Genomic DNA, 15374 nt, shown 5'->3' with positions numbered 1-15374 from the left:
AATTACTATGCATCAGGTTCTGCGCTACTCTACTGAGACAGATAAAAAACGAAACAAACTGTAAAAATGATATGGTAAAGTGTCACAATAGAAGCTCATATGAAGCATTAGCATTATATGGGGTCAGGTAGGAAGAAATATTAAGCCATTAAAGGAGTTCAATAAAGACAATAAAGAACTCACAGAGAAGGTGGTGATTATTAATATAATATTATTCCAAATATGTATCTATTAAGTTGGTCAAATTGATCTTAATCCCAGTAATAATGAATCATCTTCTCGTGCTGGAATCTTGGTAGTTCCCATTGTTTTCAGACAAAAAATACAATCTGTGAAATTATTCTAATAATTCCCTTATTCCTAGAAACACAAAATTATTTTTTTGCAAGTTCTGCCCCACATAACCTTCACTTTCTTCTTGGAAAAAATGTCTGTATTTTGGTGCTTTCTTGACCAAATTGTTATTATTCAGTTCATCAAAATGTCATGTTATAACTCTCTGCCCCTTGAATAAATGCACAAACTACCTTATTCTTTTTCCTTGCAAAGTCTTCCTTTCTCTTTATCTGCAATTCCATTTTTTGAAGCAGCTTAAGGGGAATGTTGATTTATCTTTCTAAACTAATTTTTTATATTTTAAAACTTTTATAACACAAAAACATAATCCTTAATAAACACAGGTAAGAGACAATTACTAATTATAAACCTATAGGGTTCATCTAACTAGCTCTGTTATTCTTTAAACTTCCATGCTCTTGATAAGTTAAATGCATGTTGAATTCACAACAATTTGTATATGTGTATGTTTCAGTTTTCAAAGATATGTGAGTGTCATATGTGGAAAAGATATCAAATAAAAAAAGCCAGTTAGTAAGAAATAGTCCAGAGAAAACAAACCTGGGCTTAGTGGTGGATGCCAACCAAAAAAAAAAAAAAAAAAAATTAAGTAATGAATGAAAGAAGGAAGGAAGGAAGGAAGGAAGGAAGGAAGGAAGGAAGGAAGGAAGGAAGGAAGGAAGGAAGGAAGGAAGGAAGGAAGGAAAAAAAAAAGGCATTCTATTGTAAAATCCCAGAACATTCCTTTCTTTTTCTGAGGATCTCAAGATGAGAGGAACAAATGCTACAAAGATAAATAGAAATTCATGTACTCACAGCTAATGTTGTTTATGTGGATCAAACCCAAATAACCATATTATCAGATTTATTATTATTTCATAAAACAAATAAACTTTATGTTGTGTGCATGATTTATTCTTGCCTTAGAATTCAATTTCTTTGTTTTTATTGAATTACAGTTGACTTACAATATTATATTAGTTTCATGTATACAACACAGTGATCAATATTTTTATACATTAAAAAATGTCTTAGTTACCTTATGTCTTACAAAATCATTACAATGTTGACTATATCCCGTATGATGAACATTATATCTCCATAATTTACTTATTTTATAACTGAAAAATTGTACCTCTTAATTTCCATCACCTATTTGATACATTCCCTCACACCATCCCCTCTGTTTGTTCCTTTTATCTAAGAGTCTGTTTCTGATTTGTTTTGTTTGTTTGTCTTATTTATTCAGATTTCACATATTAGTGACATCACATGGTATTTGCCCTTTTTCTGTGTGACTTATTTTACTCAACATAATAAATACTAGGTCCATCTATATATTGTTGCAGATGGCAAGATTTCATACATTTTTATGACAGTAATATTCTATTATATGACATTCCATTATATATATATATATATATATATATATATATATATATATATATATATATACACACACAAATATAATAAATCTTTATCCAGTTACAAATCAATAGACATTTAGTTGGTTGTGCATCTTGGCTATTGAAAATAATGTTGCAATAAACATTGAAGTGTTTTCATTTTCTTTGGATAAATATCCAGAAGTAAAATTGCTAGATCATATGGAAGTTTTACTTTTAATTTTAATTTTACTTTTAATGTTTTCCATAATGGTTCCATCAAGTTACATTCTTCTCAACAGTGCACTAAGGTTCTTTTTCCTCCACATATTTACCAACATCTGTTATTTTTTGTCTTTTTAATAACTAGTCTGACATGAGTGAAGAGATATCTCATTGTGGCTTTGTTTTGCATTTCCCTGAGGATTAGTGGTGTGGAGCATTTTTCACGTGTCTGTTGGTCCTCTGTATATCTTCTAAGGAAAATGTATTTTGGGCTCATTTCCCATTTACTAATCACACTGTTTGCTTGTATGGAGGTGCTAACTGAGCCCAGTTGTGATGTAGCTGCTCTGAGAAAGAGGCCATACACATAAGTACTACTGGTTTAGAGAGAGGGGCCCAAATATGGCACTTACCAGCTCCATTGCCAGCAAGTTAAAATGACCTTGCAAAAACAACACCCACCACCACAGTTTCTGTCCTCAGAGAAAATCACTGCAGTTTTCTGTCTCTCCAGCATCCACTTAGGATTAATTAGTTGGTGTGCCTTACCTATGGTATAGACACTTTTAAACTGTTTCTTTTGCATTGATTCTTAGGTCAAATTGGTCTAGGTGCAAGTCCTTTAAGAACAGGTTCATACTTGCTATGAAGGATGAGTGAGGCATGAAGCACGCCCACTTGTGCTAGCAGTCTAGAGAGAGGTCACAGAAAATTGTACTTACCAGTTTTCTTACCGATAATTTAGAATGAGATTGAAAAAAAGGTGTCCACCAGTGATTCTATCACCAAAGAAAGACTCTGCAGGTTCCTGCTCCTCCCACAGCCTCTTTACGGGAAGTGTGTTTCCCTCACTGTAGGCATTGTTCAAACTGTTGCTTTTGTGCTGATCACAGGGTGAGTTTGTCTGTACATTACCCTTTAAGAGTGGGTTCTGGGTTCTAGGCTGCTGCATGGGCTGTGCAGAGCACAAGGTTCACCTACTGGTGCTAGCAAATTAGAGAAGATGCAAAGTTGACATGTACCAGCTTTGTTATGGTCAAGTTAGAATGAGATTGCAAAAATGGCACCTGAAAGCATTTCTGTCCTCAAAGAAAGATATTTCAGGTTCCTGATTCCCTGACAGCCACTTTTCGGTATTTGTGTGTTCCCTCACTAATGGTTTATGTGTTTTTTAAACTGTTGCTTTTGTGCTGGATCTCATGGTGAGTAGGTCTGTATTCAAGCCCTTTAAGAATGTGCTTTCTAGTCCCTACAATTCTATGATTGCCCTGGGCTTAGCACCTGTTGATTTTCAAAACCAAATATTTTGAGCTCTTGTCTTTCTGGTATCTAACTCAGGGGTTAGGAAGCCTGATGTTAAGCACAGTTCTCTAACTTATTTAGGGAAAGCTTGATAATTTTGGGATCCCTTTCCATTTGTGGGACACTGCACCTACTGTGGACTCCTCATCGAGAGCAAGACTCAGCCTTTTTTACTAATCTTTATGTTTTTCTTTCATCTTTTGTTATGGAGCTACTGTTCATCTCATTTGACTCAGGTCCTTTTAAAAATATATATATTCCATATGTATCTATAAATTTGTTGTGTCTGTGCTCCAGAGGAGGTGATTTCAGTGTTCTGCTATACTGCCATTTTGAATTCTAATGTGTTTGTCTGGTATAGTTTACGTTTGTTGTTGTTGTTGATTTTGGGTAGTCTCATCTTCATCCTCATTCTAGGAGAAGCCTCAGTCACACATAATACCCACAGACCAAACCAGATCTAGACTTTTTATACCAAGAAGCAAATGTTACCAGATCAGGATTTTTCAGGTCACTGGTGGAAGAGACTTCAAAAAGGCCCTTTAGATCATTTTCTTTTCCAAGCTATGGCATGCGTTGTACTGTGAAATGCTCCACATGAATACCTTATAATGAAATTAGAAAGCACTCTGGGGATGTGCACAAAGACTTTGCATACTAATGGGATCACTGCAGCATTTGTTCCCAATATGCTTTTGGAATTTGATAATGCTTTGTGAAAATGCCACTTTAATACCCAGAGACACTGCATTTGAACTCGAGCAACTTGCTTCTAAGAGTCACAATTAACTTGAGCAAGCTGAACACAGAATAACAGAAGCTTAGATTTGAAAGATCTAGAAACATACCAATATGACTTTGAACTTGAGTAACAGCTTTTCTATGTAGACAGACTTTCTGATCAGTTGAAGCCAAAGACCAACACTTTTATAATAGTTCTTATAAAGTTCATGTTATCGAGTGAAATCTCTGAACCTAACACTTAATAGAACCCTAGGCATACAGTAAACATGTAATAACTGACCTGCAAATTAAATAAATAATTTAATATCTAAAACTAAGTGAAGAAGGTGAGTCAGTATAAAAAGAATAAATTGAATGTGATATTAACAGTAGTTCCAGATAATTTCAGACTGGAATGTTGTTTTGTGGAGTGTGGGGAACTGGGGCATTGTATTGCCATATATACTGGTACTACCTGGAGGCAAGTCACTAAGTGACTATGAACTTGAATTGTCCATGTCAAGAAGATCTCAGCTGAATTAAGTATTTTCTTATCTTTAAGCACGTGATCTCTATCTGGTATACACTAGACTCTTGAATTTTGTGTTATAAATGACAGTGTCATGAGAATATGCTATCATCCAGGATTTGGGGACTGTAAATGAACAAAGCTATGGCTACTTGGCCCTGATATTTCTTCTTTTGCAATGTCTTTGAATTTACTAGGCTAGAAGAATTATTTCTCTCTCTCTCTGTCTCTCTCTCTCTCTTCAGTCTGTCCTTTGCTATCTATTTTGACTGACCCCTGACTCCCACACTTGATTGTTTAAGTCAGAAGTATCTAAACTATGTTCTTACTTGGAAGCTATCCTGAAAGGCCTGGAGTGCATGAAAGAAAACATTGCGGCAAAACTTCAGGCTTTCTACTATCCCGCCCTACTCCTTAGGCTCAACAGAGATGACTATAAGTGTTATGAATGCTCAGGCTTGAAAAGGCCTAGGGTAGATGTTTCTAAGAATTGGGGCAAATTTTCATTTCCTCTTACTCTTCCCAACAGTTTCTGTTTTTTACCACTACAGTCCTCTGAATTGGCCTTTTCCTGTCATTATAGTATTAATATCTGAGGCTGTAGTATTAGACTTAAAGTATATAAAGCAAAAGAAAAAGTTGTTTGGCTTGCACTGATCCTAGTTGCCAAGCTATCTCTAGTCTTTACAAAAGAAAGTTTACCATATCACCCAGGGGAACTCACTAATGATCTATATTGTGGTGTAGGACAGATATTAATGGTAATAAGGTTAATTAAGCTTTCAATGCCACAATTTCCTTTTACAAAAAATGTAGGTAAGTAAAGGTACCTACTTCAAAGACTTGTTGTAAACATTCAAGGGAAACTGTTCACAGTGTGCTTAACATAATATCTGGCCTTTAGTAAAAGCTACATAAGTGTTTTCTATTATCTCATTATTTACTATCAAAGAAGGTGGGTCCATATTGTCAGAACATTGGAAGAGTCAAGGAAATCTTAGTCGTTTATCCTTAATCAAAAACCTCATCAAACAAAAATCTAGTGCTTTTCCTTGATGCTGAACATATACCTGGGCTTCAACTAATGTCATAAAATCAGAATTATTAATGTCTGTTAGCCAGATAGTCTTAATTCACCTAGTTTATATTCCTTCTGATTGAATTATTCTTATGTTAAGTGTCAAAAGCAAGTATACTTGCTGGATTGACACCACTGCAATGAACCTGACACAAAAATATATATAATTTCTTGCTTAGTGATCACACTGATAAGGTATTTCTTTCTCTAATACAATAATTAACCTAAGTACATAGGAATGCATAAATGTGTACAAAAAGAAGTAGAGAAGAGAGAGAGAGAGAGAGAATTTTTTTTCTAACCAGAAACAAATGGCGAACAGTCTTCTCTACAAGTCTTCCATTTTAGTCTTTCAAACTCAAAGAATTCAGATAAATAGATATGACTGAACCTTGACCCCAACGTAGCCATTTAAAAGATTTACTGGTTTTCGTATTTTAAAAAATTAGAATTTCAAACTTCAAGACATTTCTTTCCCCTCAGCAGTAAATATTCTTGCTTTAGTCAAACACTAAAAGACCCTGAGCTACTACTGTGTATAAAAATAGAATTAGCCCTGGCCGGTTGGCTCAGCGGTAGAGCATCGGCCTGGCGTGCGGGGTACCCAGGTTCGATTCCCGGCCAGGGCACATAGGAGAAGCGCCCATTTGCTTCTCCACCCCCTCCTCCTTCCTCTCTGTTTCTCTCTTCCCCTCCCGCAGCCAAGGCTCCATTGGAGAAAAGATGGCCCGGGCGCTGGGGATGGCTCCTTGGCCTCTGCCCCAGGCGCTAGAGTAGCTCTGGTCGCCGCAGAGCGACGCCCCGGAGGGGCAGAGCATCACCCCTGGTGGGCATGCCGGGTGGATCCCGGTCGGGCGCATGAGGGAGTCTGTTTGACTGTCTCTCCCCATTTCCAGCTTCAGAAAAATACAAAAAATTTAAAAAAATAAATAAAAATAAAAGTAAAAAATTTAAAAAAGAAAAAAAACAAGTTACTCTCTTTTTGTCATTGTAATAACAAAACAAATTAGCTATTTACTTTCTTTTTTAATCCTCTACCACAATCTCTTTTTCATGCATAGTTGCCCTTGGGTGTGCATCACACATTTGCTAAACCCTATTATATATTGCAGTTCTTTTTTTTTTTTTAAATAAATTTTTATTAATGGTAATGGGATGACATTAATAAATCAGGGTACATATATTCAAAGAAAACATGTCCAGGTTATCTTGTCATTAAACTATGTTGCATACCCCTCGCCCAAAGTCAGATTGTCCTTTGCCACCCTCCATCTAGTTCTCTGTGCCCCTCCCCCTCCCCCCAACCCTCCCCCTGTCCCCCCTCCCCCCACCCCTGGTAACCACCACACTCTTGTCCATGTCTCTTAGTCTCATTTTTATGTTCCACCAATGTATGGAATCATGTAGTTCTTGTTTTTTTCTGATTTACTTATTTCACTCCTTATAATGTTATCAAGATCCCACCATTTTGCTGTAAATGATCTGATGTCATCGTTTCTTATGGCTGAGTAGTATTCCATAGTGTATATGTGCCACATCTTCTTTATCCAGTCTTCTATTGAAGGGCTTTTTGGTTGTTTCCATGTCTTGGCCACTGTGAACAGTGCTGCAATGAACATGGGGCTACATGTGTCTTCACGTATCAATGTTTCTGAGGTTTTGGGGTATATACCCAGTAGAGGGATTGCTGGGTCATAAGGTAGTTCTATTTGCAGTTTTTTGAGGAACCACCATACTTTCCTCCATAATGGTTGTACTACTTTACAGTCCCACCAACAGTGAATGAGGGTTCCTTTTTCTCCACAGCCTCTCCAACATTTGCTATTACCCGTCTTGTTGATCATAGCTAATCTAACAGGGGTGAGGTGGTATCTCATTGTAGTTTTGATTTGCATTTCCCTAATAACTAATGAAGCTGAGCATTTTTTCATATATCTGTTGGCCATTTGTATCTCTTCCTGGGAGAAGTGTCTATTCATGTCTTCTTCCCATTTTTTTATTGGATTGTTTGTTTGTTTGTTGTTGAGTTTTATGAGTTCTTTGTAAATTTTGGAAATTAGGCCCTTATCTGAGCTGTTGTTTGAAAATATCATTTCCCATTTAGTTGGCTGTCTGTTTATTTTGATATCAGTTTCTCTTGCTGAGCAAAAACTTTTTATTCTGATGTAGTCCCATTCATTTATCTTTGCCTTCACTTCTCTTGCCATTGGAGTCAAGTTCATAAAATGTTCTTTAAAACCCAGGTCCATGAGTTTAGTACCTATGTCTTCTTCTATGTACTTTATTGTTTCAGGTCTTATATTTAGGTCTTTGATCCATTTTGAATTAATTTTAGTACACGGGGACAGGCTGTAGTCGAGTTTCATTCTTTTGCATGTGGCTTTCCAGTTTTCCCAACACCATTTGTTGAAGAGGCTTTCTTTTCTCCATTGTGTGTTGTTGGCCCCTTTATCAAAGATTATTTGACCATATATATGTGGTTTTATTTCTGGGCTTTCTATTCTGTTCCATTGGTCTGAGTGTCTATTTTTCTGCCAATACCATGCTGTTATGATTATTGTGGCCCTATAATATAGTTTAAAGTCAGGTATTGTAATGCCCCCAGCTTCATTCTTTTTCCTTAGGATTGTTTTGGCTATTCGGGGTTTTTTATAGTTCCATATAAATCTGATGATTTTTTGTTCCATTTCTTTAAAAAATCTCATAGGGATTTTGATGGGAATTGCATTAAATTTGTATATTGCTTTGGGTAATATGGCCATTTTGATTATATTTATTCTTCCTATCCAAGAACAAGGAATATTTTTCCATCTCATTGTATCTTTTTCGATTTCCCTTAACAATGCTTTGTAATTTTCATTATATAGGTCCTTTACATTTTTTGTTATGTTTATTCCTAGGTATTTTATTTTTTTTGTTGCAATCGTGAAGGGGATTATTTTTTTGAGTTCGTTTTCTAATATTTCATTGTTGGCATAGAGAAAGGCTATGGACTTCTGTATGTTAATTTTGTATCCTGCGACCTTACTGTATTGGTTTATTGTTTCTAATAATCTTTTTGTGGAGTCCTTCGGGTTTTCGATGTATAGGATCATATCATCAGCAAAAAGTGATACCTTTACTTCTTCTTTTCCAATATGGATGCCTTTTATTTCTTTGTCTTGTCTGATTGCTCTGGCCAGAACTTCTAGCACCACGTTAAATAAGAGTGGAGAGAGTGGACAACCCTGTCTTGTTCCTGATTTAAGGTAGAAAGTCCTCAGTTTTTTGCCGTTTAAAATGATGTTGGCTGATGGTTTATCATATATGGCCTTTATCATGTTGAGATATTTTCCTTCTATACCCATTTTGTTGAGAGTCTTAAACATAAAATTGTGTTGTATTTTATCAAAAGCCTTTTCTGCATCTATTGATAAGATCATGTGGTTTTTGTTCTTTGTTTTGTTGATATGGTGTATTACGTTAACCGTTTTGCGTATGTTGAACCATCCTTGAGATTCTGGGATGAATCCCACTTGATCATGATGTATTATTTTTTTAATATGTTGTTGTATTCGGTTTGCCAGTATTTTGTTTAGAATTTTAGCATCTGTATTCATTAGAGATATTGGTCTGTAGTTTTCTTTCTTTGTGCCATCCTTGCCAGGTTTTGGTATGAGGGTTATGTTGGCCTCATAAAATGTGTTTGGAAGTATTGCTTCTTCTTCAATTTTTTGGAAGACTTTGAGTAGAATAGGAACCAAGTCTTCTTTAATGTTTGATAGAATTCACTAGTATAACCGTCTGGGCCTGGACTTTTATTTTTGGGGAGGTTTTTAATAGTTTTTTCTATTTCCTCCCTGCTGATTGGTCTGTTTAGGCTTTCTGCTTCTTCATGACTCAGTCTAGGAAGGTTGTATTGTTCTAGGAATTTATCCATTTCTTCTAGATTGTTGTATTTGGTGGCATATAATTTTTCATAGTATTCTACAATAATTCTTTGTATATCTATGATGTCTGTGGTGATCTCTCCTCTTTCATTTTGGATTTTATTTATTTGAGTCCTGTGCCTTTTTTCCTTGGTGAGTCTTGCTAAGGGTTTGTCAATTTTGTTGATCTTTTCAAAGAACCAGCTCCTTGTTTTATTGATTTTTTCTATAGTTTTTCTGTTCTCTATTTCATTTATTTCTGCTCTGATTTTTATTATCTCCTTTCTTCGGCTGGTTTTGGGTTGTCTTTGTTCTTCTTTTTCTAGTTCCTTAAGGTGTGAAGTTAAGTGGTTTATTTCGGCTCTCTCTTGTTTGTTCATATAGGCCTGAAGTGATATGAACTTTCCTCTTATTACTGCTTTTGCTGCATCCCAGAGATTCTGATATGTTGTATTTTCATTTTCATTTGTCTGTATGTATCTTTTGATCTCTGCGCTTATTTCTTCTTTGACCCATTCATTTTTTAGAAGTATGTTGTTTAGTTTCCACATTTTTGTGGGTTTTTCCCCCTCTTTTTTACAGTTGAATTCTAGTTTCAAGGCTTTATGATCAGAAAATATGCTTGGTACAATTTCAATTTTTCTAAATTTGCTGATATTGTCTTTGTGGCCCAACATATGGTCAATTCTTGAGAATGTTCCATGTACACTAGAGAAAAATGTATACTCTGTTGCTTTGGGATGAAGTGTCCTGTAGATGTCTATCATATCCAGGTGTTCTAGTATTTCGTTCAAGGCCACTATATCTTTATTGATTCTCTGTTTGGATGACCGATCTAGAGCCGTCAGCGGAGTATTGAGGTCTCCAAGTATGATTGTATTTTTGTTAGTTTTTGTTTTAAGGTCAATAAGTAGCTGTCTTATATATTTTGGTGCTCCTTGGTTTGGTGCATATATATTAAGGATTGTTATGTCTTCTTGATTCAGTGTCCCCTTAATCATTATGAAGTGACCATTTTTGTCTTTGAGTACTTTTTCTGTCTTGTAGTCAGCATTATCAGATATGAGTATTGCTACACCTGCTTTTTTTTGGGTGTTGTTTGCTTGGAGTATTGTTTTCCAGCCTTTCACTTTGAATTTGTTTTTATCCTTGTTGCTTAGATGTGTTTCTTGTAGGCAGCATATAGTTGGATTTTCTTTTTTAATCCATTCTGCTACTCTGTGTCTTTTTATTGGTAAGTTTAATCCATTTACATTTAGTGTAATTATTGACACTTGTGGGTTCCCTACTGCCATTTTATAAATTGCTTTCTGTTAGTTTTGTATCTAGTTTGATTCTTCTCTTTTGTTTTTCTATCATTTGTTTCTGTTTGTTTGTGTTCTATACTTCTTTCCTCTGTTGCTACCTTTTTTAAGTCATGTGTTTTTGTGGTGGTTTTTTCTAGGGTGGTTACCATTAAGTAATGAAAAGGGTACCTACCATATTCATTGTAGTACCCTATCTTATAAGTATTTCTGCACTTCATCGTCCTTTGCTACTGTTAATCTCCATTCTCTCCCCCCTTTTTTTTCCTTTGTTGTCACAGTTTAAGTTTGGTTTTATTGTGTTCTTGGTGGAGCTGTTACTTGTGGTGTTGTTTTCTTTTGTTCTTTGAATCTGGTTGGAAAACCCCCTTTAGTATTTCCTGGAGTGGGGGCTTTCTCGTGATAAATTCTCTCATCTTTTCTGTATTTGTGAATGTTTTTATATCTCCTTCATACTTGAAGGATAGCTTTGATGGGTATAGTATTCTTGGCTGAAAGTTCCTCTCTTTCAGGGCTTTAAATATTGGGGTCCACTCCTTCTAGCTTGTAGAGTTTCTGCTGAGAAATCTGATGATAATCTAATAGGCCTTCCTTTATATGTTGTACTCTTCTTTTCCCTGGCTGCCTTGAGAATTTTTTCTTTGTCATTGGTTTGTGTCATCTTTATTATGATGTGCCTTGGAGTGGGTTTGTTGGGGTTAAGAAAACTCGGTGTTCTGTTTGCTTCTTGAATTTGAGGCTTTAGTTCTTTCCACAGGCTTGGGAAGTTCTCGTCTATTATTTGTTTGAGTATATTCTCCATTCCATTTTCTTTCTCTTCTCCCTCTGATATACCTATTATTCTTATGTTATTCTTTCTGATGGAGTCAGATAATTCCTGTAGGGCTTTTTCGTTTTTTATTATTTTTGAGTCTCTTTCTTCTTCTCTCTGTTGTGCCTCAAGTTGTTTGTCTTCTATTTCACTAATCCTATCTTCAGTCTGGGTTGTTCTGCTAGCTAAGCTTGTTACCTCGTTTTTCAGCTCGTGAATTGAGTTTTTCATTTCTGTTTGATTTGTTTTTATAGTTTCAATTTCCTTGGTAATATATTCTTTGTGTTCATTGAGTTGTTTTCTGATCTCCCTATATTGCCTTTCCCTGTTTTCTTGTATATCTCTGAGTATTTTTAAGATTTCTATTTTAAATTCTCTGTCATTTAGCTCCAAGGCTTCCAATATGTTAAGTCTTTTCTCCATAGATTTTTCCACATCTATTTGTGTTACCTCTCTTTCTTTTGTATCCATAATATTTGATTTCCTCTTTCTTATTGGCATCTGAGGGTGGTCTTGTTGATAGCACTAATTAGAATTAATAAAGAGTAAAAAGTAAAAAACAAAAAAACAAAAAAACAAAAAAACAAAAAAACAAAAAAAAAAACAAAAAAAAAAACAAAAAAAAAATCCAAAAAACAAAGGGTAAAACACCCCACAAAAAAAAGCAGTAATAATTTATTATTTCCCCCTTTTTTTTTCTTTATTCTCCTTCCCTCCTCTCCCCTCCTCAGGGAAATATCGTGCCTATAATGGAGGGCCTGGTTTGCGGTGTAGAGTTCAAGGGGGCAAAAAAAAAAAAAGTAAATAAAAAAAAAAAAAAAGGAAGAAAATCTTAGACAAGCATAAGTTGATCTGCCTGCGGGTGACGGTCAACCAAGAGATATAATGAGAGGGACAAGAGGGAACCAGAAAAAAGGACAAAAAAAGGAATAATCAAGAAGAAAAAATAAAAATAATAAGTAAAAATACGTTGTATTAAGTGGAGCAAAGACCAAATACAATGGAGACCTTGGGTTGGGAGGACCCAAAATGCCACAAAAACAAACCAACCAGAAAAAAACAAAAAATAAAACCGAAAAAGAAAAACAAAGCCAAAAAAAACCTTGAGTCCCAAATTAACTAATTTGTTCGTGATTGAGGATTAAATGGGAGGAAAGTAAAATGAGAAAAGAAAAAACGAATAGAAAGGAAAAAATAAGAAAAAGAGAAAAATGAAGGAAGAAATAAAAAAGGAAGAGAAAAAAACAAAATAAGGCAAAAAAAAACAAAAGAGGAGAGAGTGAGAATTAAGTGTCCTGGAGTATAACCCCAAAGGAGGGTGAGGATGAAGAAGAGAAATAAAATGTAACACTTATGGGTAGTGTAGTTCAAGAAAAGGGAAGCATAAGATGGGCAGAGAATAGAAGGACTGAGGTGGAGGAAATAAAGGCAATAAGATAGAAGGAACAAACAACAACAACAACAAAAAAAAACAAAAAAAAAAAAACAAAAAAAAACAAACAGTGGAACAAGCTGCAAAGTCTGTGGATTTTTCCTGATTTTGAGATGTCAACCTCTTCCTCCTTCTCCTCTCTCCCTCTTCCCGGTCGGCGACTCTGCACCCCAGGCCCTGCCCCTGTGCCACACCCAGGCAGGGACTTGCAATTGATGGGGTTCTACGGCAATGTCACACAATTGGCTTTAGTCTTGCTGGTAGTCAAGGCCTGCCGGCGTCTGCAGGGTCTACCGACGAGAGAGTTCGCCTTCGTGGATTCTCTCTCCCAGTCCCCCCTTCCCGAACCAGCAGCCTGGCGATCCAGCCACAAGGCTGCCACTGCTTCTGCCTGGGGAGTAAGAGGCTCAAAGAGCTGGGAAATCCCCACTCTATCCCCACTCAGTGCAAGGCTCTGGGAAGGGCTCTGACAGTCAGGGCCTCCAGTGTAATCAGGCGGGGGTGGGAGTCAATTGTTGTCAAGGTGATTGTTCAGCGCCTAGCATTCCGTTGGACCTCTCAACCCAGGCTTTCCACACTTTGTAGCCTGTTTTGGCCGGTAAGAAGAGGCACTAGTCTCTGCTTGCGACTAGTGTGCTATAGATCTTATTATCTGCCAAGTCCTTCTTGTTAGCGTTTATCCCTGAATATGGAGGCTCTATCAATCAGAAGTTGCCCCCGCCCCTTTAGCGAGAGGCACCAAAAATATCAAGCCTCTTGTCTTGGGTCGGTGAACTGAGAGAGATCTTATCAATTAGAACGGAGGGTGCGCAGATTTCACGGGTTAAGTTAATTTTAGTAATTGGGTCGCAGCTGTGCTCCCGAAGGTATTTCAGGCTGCCTGCGTGCGCCCCTCCCCCAACGCTTGATTGTTAGCTTGAATGGCTGGGTGAGGTGCCCCGCCCGCGGAGAGAATCTCCCAAGTAGGGAATACCGCCCTGGGGCCTCTCCCGCTCCCCATGCGCGGGCCGCTGGGAACTTTAGCGGTGCTCGGTCTGCAATGCTCGGTCTGCAACCAGACCGGGAGCGCGCCAGCAGCTGCTCGCCGCTCGTTCTGCAACCGACCCGGGCTGGCGGCGGCAGCGGCGGCGGCGGCGGCCGGCGGCGGCTTCCGAGTGCGGGATGACTTACCACAGGCGCACTTTCTCGCGGCTTGAGTGAACGTCCCTGGGGTAGCTTCCTCCACACCCTCGTCTCTCAGATTCGAGTGATAACAGTCCTATTGCTTTCAGTTTGCTCCGAAGATAAATTTTCCTGTTTCTAGTTGATAAATTTGTTGTGATTTTGGGGAGATCTGTCGGACGCGCTGCTCACGGCGCCATTTCCGTGACGTCACCTGCAGTTCTTTTCTAAAGAACCACTGGTGAATTTTAACTGTCTCAATTTACAATCATGGTTTTGGTTAATTTGGCTGAATTAATATATAGATTTAGTATACTGTAAAGAAGATAGACTGAGTATTTAGTGTAGTGAATAAAATTCACACACCTGAATATTAACCCTCAACATGGAAATGTTGGTATTGAGTAGTACTTGGTACATTCTAGATTTGGGCTCTTGTGACTGTTCTCTAGAAAGACATATGCAACCTATGTGCAGAAAAATGATTTTTGGGTTATATCTACATTCACAGATTAATTTATTATGATCATATTGCATCAAAAAGCTGTTTAGAATCCAGTAACTGATCAGTTGTGTGTTAACATCAGTGATTCAATAATCTTTTATTTCTAAATTATTTTAAGTGTAAATGCTGTGGTTCTCGAGTTTTTTTTTTATCATTGTAGGAGTCATTCAAGTACTTAATTCATTATGATAATGTTATAATATATCATATATATAAAAGCAAAATGTAAACTTCTCTACACCATGCAAAAATGAGATAGTATTATTACAATGTGATATTCTTCTAAATGTATGTAGTGGCATGAAAATTAGCTTACTTCCACTTTGACTTGAGCTTTGTGCCTCTACTCCTGTTCCATATACTATCCCTAGAAGGGGTAAACATCACCGGAAACCTGAATTATAAAGCTTCTTCAGTTTCTTATTTTCATGAGAGTTTGAATAGACCACTAAAGGGAGGTATATTAACTTTATTAGTCCTTACAGTGCTATTAATGACCTTTTACTCTCTTCTAAACTATTAGACTACTTTCTTTGGTCATGTTTATTTTTTTCTCTTTCTCCCTTCTTCCCTGCCTCTGCATTCCTTCTTTCTGTAAAATGCAAATACAAGTACTAACTCAATTAAGGTTTCATGGAGGTGGGAAGATAGGTTAATATTGACAAAACAGTTTGC

This window comes from Saccopteryx leptura, chromosome X (genome assembly GCF_036850995.1).
Source record: "Saccopteryx leptura isolate mSacLep1 chromosome X, mSacLep1_pri_phased_curated, whole genome shotgun sequence".
NCBI lineage: Eukaryota > Metazoa > Chordata > Mammalia > Chiroptera > Emballonuridae > Saccopteryx > Saccopteryx leptura.
Note: the sequence above shows the minus strand (reverse complement) of the source record.